We start from the raw sequence: 16,415 nt of genomic DNA, 5'->3' as shown, positions 1-16,415 counted from the left end.
TTTGAGCAGATCGATTTCCAATGTAGCAGCAGTCAGTTGCCGGAGAGAGAGCTAGTGAGATCGAAGCAGTGAGAGGGGAAGAGATAGTGAAGCCAGAGGAAGATTTCCAGATCCGGTGAGTGCATTTGCAGAGAAGCTGACGCAGAGCAAAGCAGTAGCCTCTAGAGGCAATTTCGGTTCTGCTGGGGAAAGACGAGTTTCACTGCCAGAAACTGGAAGAGGTTCCAAAGGCCAGGAGAGACATTTTCCTAGACATCAGCAAACCAAATGGCTTGAGGAGAAGTTGGTTCGAACCGAGTGCAGAAGGGATTGCGCTAGTGTGAGGCAATAGTTGTGCAGAGCCAGTTTGGACAACTCACCTCGAGCTGAGGTGAGAGCCCGAATTTTCCTGTGGAGTGAGGAATTTTCCTCACTAAATTTTTCTTGCCATTATTTCTTTGTAGGATTATCAATTTCGGCATGCAGTTGTACTCAGATTATTTCACTGCTGCTTAATATTAAAACCCTTAGTTGTTGCACCGGTTTTCCCAAGTTGGGTTTTTTGGGGACATTTGTCCAAAAATAACGGTGTTATTTTGTGTGCGCTAGCATTCCTTCCAGCGTTTATTCTTCTGCAATTTTATTTGTGTAGGTTGCGGTGTGAGTTATTTAGTATTTGCCGTAGGAAATAGTATATAAATTGTTAAATTAAATTAACAATTAGGAGAATAATTTCTAGTTGTTGCAATATGATTCCGGTTGTGGAATTTTCACACAGACCTCTTCAAGGATTTTATAGTTTATTGTGACCAATCGTGATTGATTTACAAGATAACAAGCAGTGGTGATTCCTTATGCCCGCAACTCTTGTTGCAAATTGGCATTGTTGAGCATGCTTCCTACTCTTTTAAGAAGAACCACATTCATGCATTCTACTATGCCATTTTGTTGGGGAGTATATATAGTGGTTTTGTGTCTTACGATCCCAACTTCTTTGCAATACTTTTCGAATTCTAAAGAAGTGAACTCACCTTCGTTATATATTCTTAAACATTTGATTTTTTTGCCAGTTTTGTTTTCTACCATTACTCTAAATTGTTTAAATGTATTAAACACATCAACTTTTCTTTTCAAAACATAAACCCACACTTTTCTAGAGAAATCATCTATAAATGTTACAAAATATGACAATCCTCTGAAAAAACAGTAGGGGATGGCCCCCAAACATCAGAATGAATATAATCAAGAATTCCTTTACTAACATGACTACCTACTTTAAATTTTTGTCTACATTGCTTTCCAAATATACAATGTTTGTAGAAATTCAAATTCAGAGATTTCAAATTTGGAAGTAATTTGTGGTTCATCAATATCTGTAGTCCTCTCTCACTGATATGACCTAGTTGTTGATGCCATAAACAAGTGGATACAACCACATCCTCAGATGCCACCACTACTTCGTTGATTCAAGTACTTCCATCCATCTTGTACAGATTTCTTGCCCTCATAGCCTTCATGACCACTAAAGTGCCCTTGGACACCTTCAATGCTCCACCTTGACCTGTAAACTTATGACCTCCAAAATCCAAAGCTCCCAAAGAAATTAAATTCTTCTTTAGTTCAGGCACATGTCTAACATTTGTTAATGTTCTTATAATACCATCAAACATTTTAATTTTGACACTTCCCACAAGAAATGTTATTTCCCATAAGAACAATTCCACCATCAACTTTTTCATATGAAGAAAACCAATTTGTGTGGACACATATGATGAGAAGGCTAGAATCTAACTAATGTTCATAGTATTGAGGAACATTACTAATAGACAAAACTGCGTTAATCATAATTGAGACTAACTCAACAATATTTGCCTCCTTTTTGAAGTCATCCTTGGATTCCTGTCTCTTCCAACAATCCTTCTTGAGATGCCCAACCTTGTTACAATACCAACATTTGAGTTTTCTCTTTTTGCCTTTAGACTTTGATTTGGATGTACCTCTCGACTTTTCTCCTCTTTCCTTGGACTGACCTTTAGACACCATTGCTTTTGGTGTGGAGGTTTAAATACTTGATTTCCTCCTCACCTCCTTAGACAACAATGCTCCAACAATAGAATCAAATTCAAGAGTCTCAGTTGTACTAAAGCTAATGGAAGTTACTAAATGATCCCACGATTTAGGCAATGAACACAACAGTGTAATTATCTTATCTTCACCATTGAGTTTGACATCCATACTATTCAACTAGCAAATAAGAGGATTAAACACATTCAAGTGATCTACAATTTTTGTACCTTCTTTCATTTTAAGACTGTACAATAGCCCCTTCAAGTAGATCAGATTTTTCAAAGACTTTGTCATAGAAAGGCCTTCTAACTTGGTCCACAAGCATGTTGTTGTTACTTCTCCAATATCATTAAACAAGACATCATCAACTAGACATAACTGAATTGTACTAATTTCTTTGGCACCCAAGTCCTCCCACTCTTCATTGGTGATCGTTGCAGGTTTGTTCCTCTTGCCTCCTAACACCTTATGCAACCCCTGTTGTACTGGTAAATCCAACATTTTAAGTTTCCACAATTCAAATTTGTTTTTGCCATTAAACTTTTCAACTTCAAATTTTGTATTCGTCACCTTTGTCATTATTCTCTACACACGGACTCTCCTTCCAAATCGATTTCTTTTTTTTAAATATGTCAATTAAATTATATATATGTATATATATACACACACCCCATTTTACAAACCTGAAACTCGTTTCTCAAACTTGGATTCTTGAAAGTTTACGTATACCATATATATATATACAAACCTAAAACCATGTTTCTCAAACTTGGATTCTTAAACGTTTATGTATACCATATATATGGTATACATAAACTTTCAAGAATTTACAAACCAGAAACCCTGTTTCTCAAACTTGGATTCTAGAAAGTTATATCTATATGCCATATGGTACACATAAACTTTCAAGAACCCAAGTTATTTATTTTTACATGCCTGAAACCCAGTTTGTAAAATTTGGATTCTTGAAAGTTTATGTATACCACACACATATATATGTATGGTATACATAAACTTTCAAGAATCCAAGTTTGAGAAATAGGGTTTCAAGTTTGTAAAACGGGCATACATAAACTTTCAAGAATCCAAGTTTGAGAAACAGGGTTTCAGGTTTATAAAACAGGGTGTGTGTGTGTGTGTGTATATATATATATATATATATATATATTCTTTACCAAAAAATTGACTTATACCATGTAAACTTTTATACTTTCATCAAGAAAATTTATACATGCTTCCACAAAAAAAATTGTACCTGATATTCCTTTCAGTCGGCTAGGGTTTCAACTCAGCCTAACTCTCACCTTTGTTGTGCAAACGGATTTCCTGGTTAACTTTACAAGACAACCTCCATCTCCATGTGAATCTCTACCTTTGCACACGAGCCTTTATGAGTATGTGCGAACTATGATACACGATAGCGGCTACACAACTAACCTCTATAACATACTCAACGCACCTCTTCGTTGCACGATTTTACAGTGATTCATTGTTGTTAGTTTTTGTAGCATTAAACCAATGTTATCAGAACCAAACTGGTGATCGAACTGAAAAACCTTGTGGACTGGGAACGGTAAGAACCGGACCAAAACCGGTAAAAGGCCGAAAAAAAAAATAAAAAATAAAAAAGTTTACCAAAAACACATAAAATATTCACATTTTAAAGATAAACATATATATTCATGTGCATCCATATGAATCCAAACCATTTATACACAAATATGCAAAAGTTCTCGTTTATATAGCAAGTAATAGTGCATATAACCAAAATAGCACTTAGTGCAAAACATCACTAAACCAAAAAACATCAAGAAGCAGGATCTAAAAGGTCTTATAGTCCAAAATTACATGATAGTATGATACTACAATCTACAATACTATAGCTACAACCTACAAGTGCTAATTATTAATGTCATCATCGAAATCATCATCCTGATCATCCTCCTCATCCTCATTTGAAGAATGAGTAGCATCCAAGTCTGCAATCATTGCCTATATTGGGATCTTCATCATCAATATAACCCTCTAAGCATTAAAATAAGATAGAAAAAGCGTAGCATGTCAAGTCAAGATTTTGTTTGAGTGATGGATACATTTTTAGTAGAGTCATGATAGAGGAGCTCGACAACCATTACCACTAACACCAAAGTACATAGAGGGATTGGTGCTCTTTATTAAATAATATTTCTTTACCCTCGTACATGACAAAATCCAATGGAAACGTTGCAATCCCCGCAATCTTGATATCCTGAAAATTTGTTAAGTCTGTTGGATTTTGAGTGAACTCTAAAATTCTACTTTCTCCGTATGAAATCTAATGAAGTTGGAACCACTCTCAAACATCCTGAGTCATTTCATGGTAATGCTAAAAATTTAAGTAAAAGGATGGAAATGAAATATTAAGGAGAATGTCACTTTTACTTTAAAAATTTAACATTACCATGAAATGTGTAGCAATAATAGGACCATAGGCTTGAATATTAGGCTGGCCTAGGGGAGAATTAGAAGTGGGCCAATCAAATGAAAAAATCAAATAACAAAAAAAGGCATTTTTTTACACTCACCTGGGAAGGTACAAATTGCACAAAATCGATCTTGAACCGACCAATTTGGTGGAATAGGTTGGTTCGGTACCGAACCGGCCTATTCCCTTTCGGACTGATTTTGGGCCAAAAACAGTCGGACCAGCCGATTCCACCAGTTCTGATAACATTGCATCGGATAGGTATTCTAGTCTCGATTTGTGTCTAAGAGGCTAAGGAACACGAGTTCTCCAAAAAACGGAAAAGGTTTCACGAGATACGCTTGCGAAAATAGCCCCAAGGGTTAGCTCAACTGGTTGAGTTCCCTTTACTAAGTACCTCGCCAATTGGGAGGTCATAGGGTTAATTATCCTCGACGCCCTTTGGGTTAGGCCCTGCTAGTTTGGTCAGTGGGATTTGATTCCCTTTGGGGTTGATCTTCACGAATTTTCCCGTGGATGTAGTGGCCACCCAATGTCTGTGAACCACCATAGTGTGAGTTGCCATGAGAGAGCAGAGAGATTTCCCATAGGGAGATCGAGACTGAGAGGGAGTCTAGCTTCAGAGGGAGCAACCCTATGGAAGCTAGCGCTTCAGGATCTAGGGAGATTAGACTCATTGCAGTAGTTGCAACAACAGTGCAGAGATAGCAGCAGCAGTATGAGTAGATAAGAGTTTACGCAGTAGCATGATGGACAATATTCTCACAATGATTTCCTGTGACAGGGAAATTGGTCAGCTTGGAAAAGTGGAGAAGGTCAGTCAGACATCAGCAGCGCAAGACTATCTAGGTGCAAGAGAGTAGTATTGGTGGAGAGAACACCTTCCTTGCTAAGAGGGAGTGTTAGTTTTTGTAGCATCAAACAAGTGGTCTAGTCTCGATTTGTGTCTAAAAGGCTAAGCAACATGAGTTCTCCAAAACCTGGAAAAGGTTTTGCGAGATGTGAAAATTTCGCGCTATGAAATTATTCGGCAGCTGAGAAAATTTCGCTATGAAATTTTATTGCAACAGCTAGAATTATTTCTTCTAACTGTTAGTTAAATTAGTAGTTTATTGCTACGACAACAACGAAATAAACACACTGCAATCTTCACAAAAATACAATAGAAAATAGTAGCGTTGGAAACTGAGAAATATTCTAGCACACACACAAACAATTGACACAATTATTTTTGGACTAAAGTCCTCGGAAAAAGCCAACTTGGGAAAATTGGAGTAGCAACTAAGGGTTTTTATTATTATGCAACAATGAAATAAACTAAGTACAATTTGGATGCCGGAAACTGGCAATCCTGCAGAGAAAATACTAGCAAAAATTATCTCAGGGAAATTACCCTCACTCCAAGCAATCCCGGCACTTGACTGCCCCTGAAAAGCTAGCCATCTAACTGGGTCTACGCAGGCTCTGTGTCACTCTGATGTTGCCTGTCGCACGTGCTGCCTGAATCGACTACCAATCTAGGAGTCCTATCTGCTGTTGACTGGGAAAACACTTCTACAGTACTCTGGAAACTCTTCCCAACCTCTAGAACTGAAAATGTCTTCTCCTCCAACAAAATCGAACTACCCTTTTGAGGCTTCTAGGTTGCCTCTGCGCAACCTCCTAGAGAAAATCCCGACCTCTCTGCAAAGTACTCACCAAATTTGGAAAATCTTCCTTCGACTTCACTGTCCCTGCCTCTCTGTATATATGCTTCCCTTCTGAAGCTCGAACTCTTTCGGCGATTGTTGCTGCTCTCTGGAAAATCGAACTCTCTAAGGAAATCGATCTCAAGTGTGTATTCTCCATCTACCCATTGACTTCTACTTATAATCTTTTGTTGGACCTCCAATGACCAAGATTAGGTCTTAATCGATGGCTAAAGATTATTTCTCAATCGATCTGTGTGAGTTTCTAGATGATTCATACATTTCTAAATTAACACTGATTAATTAACCACTTTTCTAAGTTTAGACTTAGGAAATATTTAAAAATAGGCTAATAATCTAATTGAGACACTTCTAGGTGGAATTTCCATAAACAATTTGTGGGTTAAAAAGAATTCCTATGTTTTAGCATCTCCGCAAAGTTTCGAGACTAGAACACCTCCGATGCTACAAAAACTAACACGATATAAGCTTGTGAAATACCTCAATTAAATTAATTGATCAATAATTAAAAATGCCTAAGTCTAACTTAGGAAAATTGATTAATTAATGGGAATTAATTGAGGATGATTGAGAATGCTCTGGAGACTCACATAGATCGAGTCTAAGATGATCTTTAGTTGTTGATGAGGATCTAATCATGGTCGTTGAAGCTCTAGAGAGAGATTATAAGAGCAAATCGATGGGATGAGGAGAGACACAAGTGAAGGAGCAAGTATCCAGGCTGTGCAAATTTCCCAGTGCACAGAGATTCTGCAAGGGAACAATTCGAGCCAGTGGAGGAGCATCAGTGAATGAGGGAGCAACAAGGAAAATTCAGGAGGAATTTCCCAGCAAATTTCCAGTGTCGAAGAGGTAGGAAAGAGGGGGGTAGAATTATTCAAAAATAATTCGTCCACGCAGTGCGAATGAGCCGAAAACCCCAGTATGAGTGCTAGGGAGAGATCGATTTAGTTGTTGAAGGCCAAGAGACCACCCGGAAGGCAGAGTAAGTCATTTCCAGAGGCAAAGGGAGGTTAGACGGCCTAGTTGGAGGCAGTTTCAGGGGTCGCCTAGGCATGCGTATGCCAGCAGCCAGTAGGCAGTGCGAGCAAGCCAAAAGGAGGCCAGTTGATTTGCAAAAGGAGAAAATTCTCTCCCATATTTTTTTCTAGATTATTTGTCAAAGGATCGTCACTGAGGCATCCAGATTATTGTACTCGGATTTTTACTATTGCATAATAATAATATAAACCCTCATCTGCTGCACCAGTTTTCCCTTCGGGTTTTTCCAAGGACATTAGTCCAAAATAACTGTGTTAATTGTGTACTTGAATTTCTCAGTTCCAGTTATTTTTTTCCTGCAGCGTATTTATTTTTGCGAAGAATTGCAGTGAGTTTATTCAATATTAATCAGAAAAGTAATAAATTGATACTCAATTAGGAGAATAAATTCCAATAGTTGCAGTTTGAGGAATTTTCACAGCTTTATGTGGCGTGGCTTCACTGTTCCTCTATGGGATCGATTGTTTAGTGCCCAAACTCAGACTCTACAAAGAAACACGGCTACTGAGCTCGCTCTTTTGCAATTTGTCCCTAGTGCAACCTCCCTCTTATACACGTGGGGAGTTTCTTTTTTTTTTCAACAGTGGACAGCTTTAGCTCTCTGCCACCCTCCTTTGCCAACACTAGTCTGCGGGGGTTCCAACATCACAACTCAACGAGTGATACGACTTGGGCTATTTTCAACATGGTGCTCTGATACCACTTGTTGGTATTCAGAGTCTGTACAAGCATTGCAGATAGAGAGAAAAAGAATAAATAAATACAAACAAGATTTTACATGGTAAAACCCTAACAGTTTGTCAAGGAATCATCCGCGAACAAGGTAAGGATTTTATTATTAGGAGAAAATTTACAATCAAACTCACTGCCCCTTTAATCCCTCAGGCTTCATAAATGAAGTAGGCATCTTACATTGGTTATGATAACTATCATTTTTGGTTTTGTAAATCAACACCATTAGTGTAACCATAACAAAATTTACCTAGGTAAATTTGGTTTTTACATTCTCTTTTAATTGTTGTCATATGCTAACATAGCATAGATCTTTGTTACCAGATGCCTCTACTCACAAGCAAAACCAGTCATTGGGCCAAACTAAGTTTGGCTTGATCAACGCAAGAAATCACGAAACAAACTCAATAAGCCCAAGCATGATTCACCAACCCAAGTAAACTATAAATGCCCCAAAACAACCCTGCCTACAAATACCCAGCAACAGCAGTGCCCTACTTACATGTTTGCACTTTCCAAGTTTTTACCAAGCTTCTCCTTAGATGAGTCAAACTCTCAACACTCTTCTGCCTTGCCGAGTCGTTATCAAGCCAAGTCTGCTAATCTAAGTCACACAAAGAACATGGAAATATGAGTGTCTAATACAAGACGCTTTCACCCTTAAAAAAAATAAGACGCTGACTATATATATAGATATATAAAAGTCACAACGACATGGAATAGAGAACATGGAAATATGAGTGTGCAATACATGACACTTTGACCCTAAAAACAATACACTGAGTATATATATCTATATATATATATATATATATATATATATATAAAGAAAGGACATTTACGAAACACTTGAAATCCCTTTAAAACTACATTTTAACCTTCAACTGCATAATAAGAACAAGAGACCATAAGAACCCAGTGAACCCAATCATGATTGACGAACCCAAGTATAAATGCCCCAAAACAGCCCTGCCTACAAATGCCCAAGTACAATTCCCTACTTACATTTTTGCGCTTGCCGAGTTTTTACCAAGCTTCTCCTGAGATGAGTCAAACTATCGAGACTCTTCTGCCTCGTCAAGTCTTTCCTGAGCCAAGTCTACTAATCTAAGTCACATCACAAAGGACATGAAACACGTAGAACACGAAAAACAAGAGTCTAATACAAGATACTTTAACCCTAAAAACAAGACACTGTTGAATACAAAACATTTTAACCATAAAACTAAGATATCGAGTACATGTCAAGCGTCCTAGAATGTCAATGTCCTGGGGACTGCCCTATTTAGTTGCTAGTTGTTAACATTGCAGAGATCCATCTTAATTGTAGACTTATTAGCCGTTGAAATGGATCTCACTGCTTAAAAATTCAAAGTTAAAATAGCTTCATGTTAATTCAAATCTACATTTTATCCTTCACCTGCATAATAAGAAAGAACAAGAGACCATAAGAACTCTTAAGAGTCACAAAACAACAATGCAAAATACTTTTAAAGTCGAACATATAGGACATTTCTACGGCATGTGTCCTAGAATGTCAATGTCCCGGGGACTATTGCCTATTTTTTTGCTGGTTGTTAACATTGCAGAGATCCATCTCAATCGTAGACTTATTAACCATTGAAATGGATCTCACTGCTTAAAAATTCAAAGTTAGAATCAGTGTTGCAGGGGAGCGCTCCCCCCCCCCCGCTCCCGCTCCTAATCCGCGCTCCGGGCAGGAGCAGGTCGGGAGCGCGCTCTCGAAATCGCTCCCGAACGGGAGCGATTTCAGGAGTGCGCTCCCAATAAAAAAATTTGCGCTCCCTGCCAATTTAGGGACCGACATCGGGAGCGTCGCTCCCGGAGCGAATTTTTAACGCTCGGGAGCGTTCGCTCCGTGAGCAATCCGAGCGGAAAAAAAGTTGCGGACACGAAAATTTTTTCCAATTTTAAAAAAAAAATTGTTTTAGAAGCCCAATGGGGCAAACAAACATTTCATTATCACTTGTATGAGAGCCAGAGCAAGGAGAGCAAGAGCAAAGGAGCGAGGAGAAGCAAGGAGCAAGTGCTGAGGAGCGAGGAGCAAGCCTGCAGAGAGGTAAGTAACTTGGTAGTTTAGTTAGTTTAATTTAGATAGGTAGTTTAATTTAGTTTATTAACTATATTTAGTAAAAAAATTATGAATCTAAATTAAATTAATAGATTAAAATTATTAAATTAATTAATCTAAATAAATTAAATTAATTTGCAGATTCAAAAGCCCACAAATATCAAACATCATGGACCTGGCTATATTTCTTGGGATTTTCCTCTTCTTGGTTCCTTTTATGGTTATTATGGTGCTGGAGAGTAGGAAACGGAGGGGCCAAAATGAAGAGGGGGATGAAGAAGCTGGAGAAAGTGGATTTGATGAAAAACCCGGTGAGGAGGAGCTGGAGGAGGGTGAACATGACTCTCAAAAAACTAAACAAGACCAAACCCCATTGTGAAAATATGTTAACAGGCCTGAAGCAGGGAAAGGGGGTGGAACTACTAAATTTCATTGCCCCCATTGCAACAATGATTACACAGGTTCATACACCCGTGCCAGAAAACACCTCTGCGGGAAAAGGCCATGGGATGGAGACAAACAAATAGGAATCAAAACTTGTCCAGCGGTGTCAGCAACGGATAGAGCCAAATACATAAGGGAAGAGAAGGGAGCCCAATACAAATCAAAAAAATCAAGGGGTTTCTTTGAACCAAGCTCACAATCACAAGCACAAAGAACTCCTTCAACATCCTCCCAAGGCAGTGGATATGGTGGCACAGGGTCATCAAGTTTAAGGCGTAGAACCATATCAGATTTCCTTGATGAGGGGTGTAGGAATAATGTGGATTCTAAGGTTTACAAGTTTCTCTATGCATGTGGAATACCATTCAATGTTCTTCGATCACCTTATTGGCACAAAATGGTTTCTGCCATAAATGATGCCCCTAAAGGATACAAGAGCCCTGGGTATGACAAGGCAAGAACCATTGGACTTGATCATGAAAAAGCAAAAATATCACATTCTTTGAATAGAATGACAAGTTCTTGGACTGACCATGGGGTGTCCATTGTATCTGATGGATGGACAAATGTAAAAGGCAAGCCATTGATAAGTGTTCTTGTTGTGTCTGTTAGTGGTGCCATCTTTCTAACTACACATGATTACTCAGACAAGTTCAGGACCGGCATCAACATTGCAGAAGCATTACTTGAAACAATTGACCGTATTGGGCCATACAATGTCATCCAAGTCATCACTGATAATGCTCCTAATTGTAAAGCAGCGGGAGCAATTATTGAGGATAAATACCCCAACATATTTTGGTCTGGATGTTTGGTTCACACATTGAACCTTCTGTTGCATGATGTTGTCAAGAACAAAAATGCACAATACCAATGGATTGGTGATTTGTACAAGAAAGGCAAACAAATGATAAAATTTATTACAAATCATAGCAATACACATGGCCTTTTCCGCAGTCACTCGAGATTGGAGTTGTTGAAGATTGCGAAAACCAAATTTGATAGCTATTACCTCACCTTCAGGCGCCTTTTGAAAGTAAGAGAGTCAATGGCTAGCATGGTATCAATTCCACATTGGCAGGTATTAAAGGAAAGGGCTACAAATGCAGCTGACAAGCAAGGTTTTGAACTGGTGGAGGAGGCCGCTCTTGATGGTCAGTTTTGGACAAGTGTGAGGCAAGTGTTGGATTTCACCAAGCCCATTTATCACATGATTCGGTTTGCAGATACAGACAAACCAGTGATTAGCGAGGTGTATGAGCAGATGGATACCATGTTGGGGCAAATAAAAGATATTGTTCATAACAGAGATCCCGACTTGTACAAAATGATTCACGATTTTGTGTGTGTATGGTGGAATAAACTTAATCTTCCACTACATTGCTTGGCGTATATCCTTACACCAAAATACTACTCTACATCTTGGTTGGGCCAACCTGCACCAGGGGGTGGGATTAGGACCAAACCCCATTTAGATGCAGAGGTAACTAGTGGATATTTGCAAGCATTGGAAAAGTTGATACCTGACAGGGAGGAATGTGCAGCTGTGTGCCTTGAAATAGGCAGATACTTCAGTAACACTGGTTTGTTTGGTACCATCCATGCAATGGAAGACAGAGACAGATTTGATGCTCTCACATGGTGGGAAACATATGGTGGCTAGGGGCTTTTGCCAAAATTGGCAAAAAAAGTTCTATCACAGGTTGTGAATACTTCTTCTGCAGAGAGGTGTTGGAGCACCTACAGCTTCATACACAATGTGAAAAGAAACAAACTCAATGAAAACCGAGCAGAAAGCTTGGTTTATGTGCACTACAACTTGAGGTTGTTGAGTCATTACTGTGATTGGGCTTATGAGGATCCCACATATAGAATTTGGGACAATCACCCAGAGGATGACAATTTGGAGGATGGTATAGTGCATCTTGAAGAACTGGAAGAGGAACTTATAAGGGATGAAGATGAAGCAGCTGCAGCTGCAGCAGCCATGCCACCTCCACCTCCACCATCCAGTAGCAGTGCTCGAGGTCCGAGTCTTGTTCCTTTGTTGTTGCCACCTCCATCTACACCCTCACGTGGAGGTTCTAGTTCTGGTCGTCGGTCTGTGTGGGAGACTCCTAGAAGACCACCACGACCTGCTTATACTCCTGGAGACTCTCGTGGCAAGGGCCACATGTAGATTTACAGTTTACTTGTCTTTTCTAGTTTCTATTAGACTTTAGTTTTCATAACTGTTGAGTTTTGAGTCCTTGACTCTTGACTCTTGACTCTTTCATATCATAATGATATTTTTTGTAAACAATATATGACTGTGACAACGAAAATTTGAAGTTTGAAGTTGGCAATTATAACTCATTGGTAATGATTGTGAATTATGAATATGATGCTTCGTGAAAGACTAAAGTTGTTTCATTTCATTTCATTATTCATGTTTCATTTTATAACATTTCATTTCATGTTAACAGTTAGAAGTTAGGACTTAGAAATATCTAAGATATTACTTCTTGTAATGGTTAACCGTTAAACTTAGCTTACAAGTACAACTTTGGTGATCAATGATGATAAATGTTATATATTGAATTTTCAATTTTGAAATCTTGAAGTTGAAACTTTAAGATTGAATTTGATGAATCATGATTCACGAGACTCATTATGTTGCAGTTGTAATATGTATTTTACTAACTTGTGGACATGGTTGATGAAGATTATAATTTCTAGAATCTAGATGATTGATGTGATATGGTTCAATGATCAATCTATGTTTTTTTATGTTTTTTATATCTAATTCATCATTCTACATGTTTTTGTTGACATATATGTATCAAAAATTAAAAAATATAAAATATATATATATATATATATATTTTAAAAATCGCTCCCGGATTCGCTCCCAAACCGAGAGCTTCTGAAAATGGTCACTCCCGCTCCCGTTTTCGCTCCCGCTCCCGCTCCCAAGTAACACTGGTTAGAATAGTTTTATGTTAATTCATTTCTTCTTTTATGCACGTATCTTTTTTCCTCTTTCCTATCTTCTTCCTTTTTTTTCCTTTTTTATTACATTACAAAACTGAAATCCATTTCTTTTCCATTTTAGTTTATTATCATTACCCACACCTATTGCATGTGATATCACATGCATCCCACGGTGTAGAGTGCACCTCCGATATTACAAGTGAGATTCGGTGTAGAGTGCACCTCCCATATTACATGTGAGATTCGGTGTAGAGTGCACCTAGCTTCTCTGGGAGCAAAAAGACTAGAAGGCCAACAGCTGATCTATATTGAATCTCTGTACAATAATAGCAACTCATTTTGTTTCCCAAAAAAGGGGCTTAAAATCATCCGCATCCGAGATAATCTAGACCTGACCTCAACTGCCGTCCTGGTCACAAAGGTCTTATGAACATCCCATGTCTGGTAACCGAATCAATAAAAATTCAAACACTGTACTAACCTCCAAACTACAAAAACACAAATTTCATAATTTTATAGGAAATTTTCTATGAATTCGCAGCAGGAAGGCTAGATGTCTGCCAAATTTGGCAGGCACCTTGACAGCCAAAATGCAGGTCAAAATATTAATTGGCCTCCTAAATAATTAATTATCGAGTTGCTCCCTTGCAATGCTAGATTTCAAAATCTCAGGGATCAATGCTTTAAATTATGCGCAAGCTTCTCTGCTTTTCGAAGATCAGACCCCACGGATTTCACATTTTGGAAACCTTCAATAGGATTTGTACAAAATCTATTGAATTAGCAAGAAAAGAAAAGAGGTAGAACACAGTAAATACATACATCTGGAAGCAAGGATTGAAGATGAGCGTGAAAAGCCCAATTTAATGCCCTACCGAGGAATGCATAATCCACCAATTGCAGCATCCAATTAAAGCCATGATCAGGCAAACCCCAAATCAATGATGGATCAATCAGAAAGATACCTTCTATGGGCATCTCAACCGAGGAATGCATAATCCACCAATTGCAGCATCCAATTAAAGCCATGATCAGGCAAACCCCAAATCAATGATGGATCAATCAGAAAGATACCTTCTATGGGCATCTCAACGTGGACCATTTATTTTTCACTATTTTATGTTTCCCTACGTAATGAATAATGTTGGTTATTTGTGAAAATGGTTATTATTGATTATGATACGTAATGAATAATGCTGGTTACTTGTGAGAATGGTTATTATTGATTGTAATTGGAGCTGTTTAATGAAAAATCATATCATCTTCAATATTTATTCAAAGGAAAATTATATTATTTATAATAATAGGTAAATATAAGATATTAGTGATCCATAAAGACATAAATTTTTACTAATATGCATTTATATGTATATTACATTTTAAATTATGTTTTTCAGATAAACTTTTAAACTTATTATATTAAATTTTATTTTAATTTATCAGATATAATGTTTATTTCAAAATCATTTTAACTTATAAAATATTGGAAAAAAATATTAAAATAAGAACCTAAATTATATTAATATTACAAATAATTAATATAAAAATGAAATGCAAACATAAAAATATTTTATTTTTCAGAATTTAAATCATAATCAAATTCATATGAAAACTCCTTATTATATATCGTATCAAACTGATTTAAACAGATTTAAAAAACACATATTTTTAACTCTCAACCCATTTATTACTATTACCAATCTACATTAAATGCCGCAAATCTCATACATCCCACTGAGTGCAGGGTGCACCAGCAAGGACCAAAAAGCCGGTGGCTGAGCTCTATTGGTGTCCTTTTTTCACTCAGAGGGAGCTCTATTGGTGTCAAATATCTTTCTACGGTAATAACAACCCATTTTATTCAAGATAAAACCGATAAAACTGATCCGTATCCTCCAAAATCGTGATCTGACTTCAGCTGTTATCCTGATCACAAAGGCTTTATGAATTTCCTGGCTGGAAACCTAATTAATACAAAAATTCAAATCCAAACCCTGTACTAACCTTCCAACTCCTCAAACATGAATCTCGTAAATCTTCTATGAATTCACGGCGGGAAGCCTTCATGTATGCCAAATTTGGCAGGCACTTTAACAGACAAAATCCAGGCCGGAGATAGAGGCGAAAGTGTCAAATATGAACCGGCCCGGTAACTAAATAATTATCGAGACGCTGATTGGAATGCTAAATTTTAAAATATTTGTATCAATGATTTAAATTATACGCGACTTTCTTTGATTTTCGAAAGATCAGACATTCGGATTTCACAATTTTGTAACCTTGAACAGAAATTGTCCAGGATCTGTTGAATCAGGAAGGAAACAAAAGAGGCAGAATACAGTACATACAGATCTCTGTGAGCGACAATGGAAGACGGGCCCAGCAATAATTGTTGGCTGCTGCGTGAGAAGCCCAATTTAATGTCCTGCCGAGAAATGCATAATCCACCGCTTGCAGCGCCGATTATGAATTCCTACCTGCGTGAAAAGCCCAGCCCAATCTAATATCCTACCAAGGACTGCATAATCCACCGATTCCAGCGTCAATTACGAATTCCTCAAGAATCTAAGGAAGCGCCAGCCATGATCAGGCAAACCCCAAATCCGTGATGGATCAGACATAAATAGAGAGATTCCTTATGTGGACATCTTTCAACGTCAATCACTTTATTTTCTACAAGTAATGAATAATCCTGGGATTTGTGAAGATAATGCTGGATTTGTGGCGATAGTTATTATTAACAATTATCGGTAAATGCAGTTGTTTTATCCAAAAATCATGTGATCACCGTTATCTGTTTAAGGAAAACCATGTTATACTATTTTATTTTCCGTACCCAAATTTATTTTGTAAAATGTTTTTAGATTTTGAATCTTCTTTTTGGGCCATTGAAAAAAATAATTAATTTTATTTT

The 16,415-nt window shown here is 37.6% G+C and overlaps 1 protein-coding gene across 2 annotated transcripts in view; it reads right to left on the bottom strand.

The window, feature by feature from the left end:
• Nucleotides 1-16,151, bottom strand: part of LOC149246860 (alpha/beta-Hydrolases superfamily protein) — a 223,415-nt gene extending 207,264 nt beyond the window's left edge. Inside the window, exon 1 of one of the 2 annotated variants that reach the window (XM_089458047.1) lies at nt 15,850-16,151. The gene's annotated coding sequence lies outside the window, so the exon portion shown is untranslated. The remainder of the gene's footprint in view (nt 1-15,849) is intronic. The other variant, XM_089458046.1, reaches the window with a different exon arrangement.
• Nucleotides 16,152-16,415: the final 264 nt, after the last annotated feature.

The sequence above is a fragment of the Pinus tabuliformis genome, chromosome 7, assembly GCF_031772625.1.
Source record: "Pinus tabuliformis cultivar Carrire ecotype Pingquan chromosome 7, CPIR1, whole genome shotgun sequence".
NCBI classification, from domain to species: Eukaryota; Viridiplantae; Streptophyta; class Pinopsida; order Pinales; family Pinaceae; genus Pinus; species Pinus tabuliformis.
The sequence above is the reverse complement of the archived record's forward strand: the minus strand, read 5'-3'. Positions and strand labels throughout refer to the sequence as shown.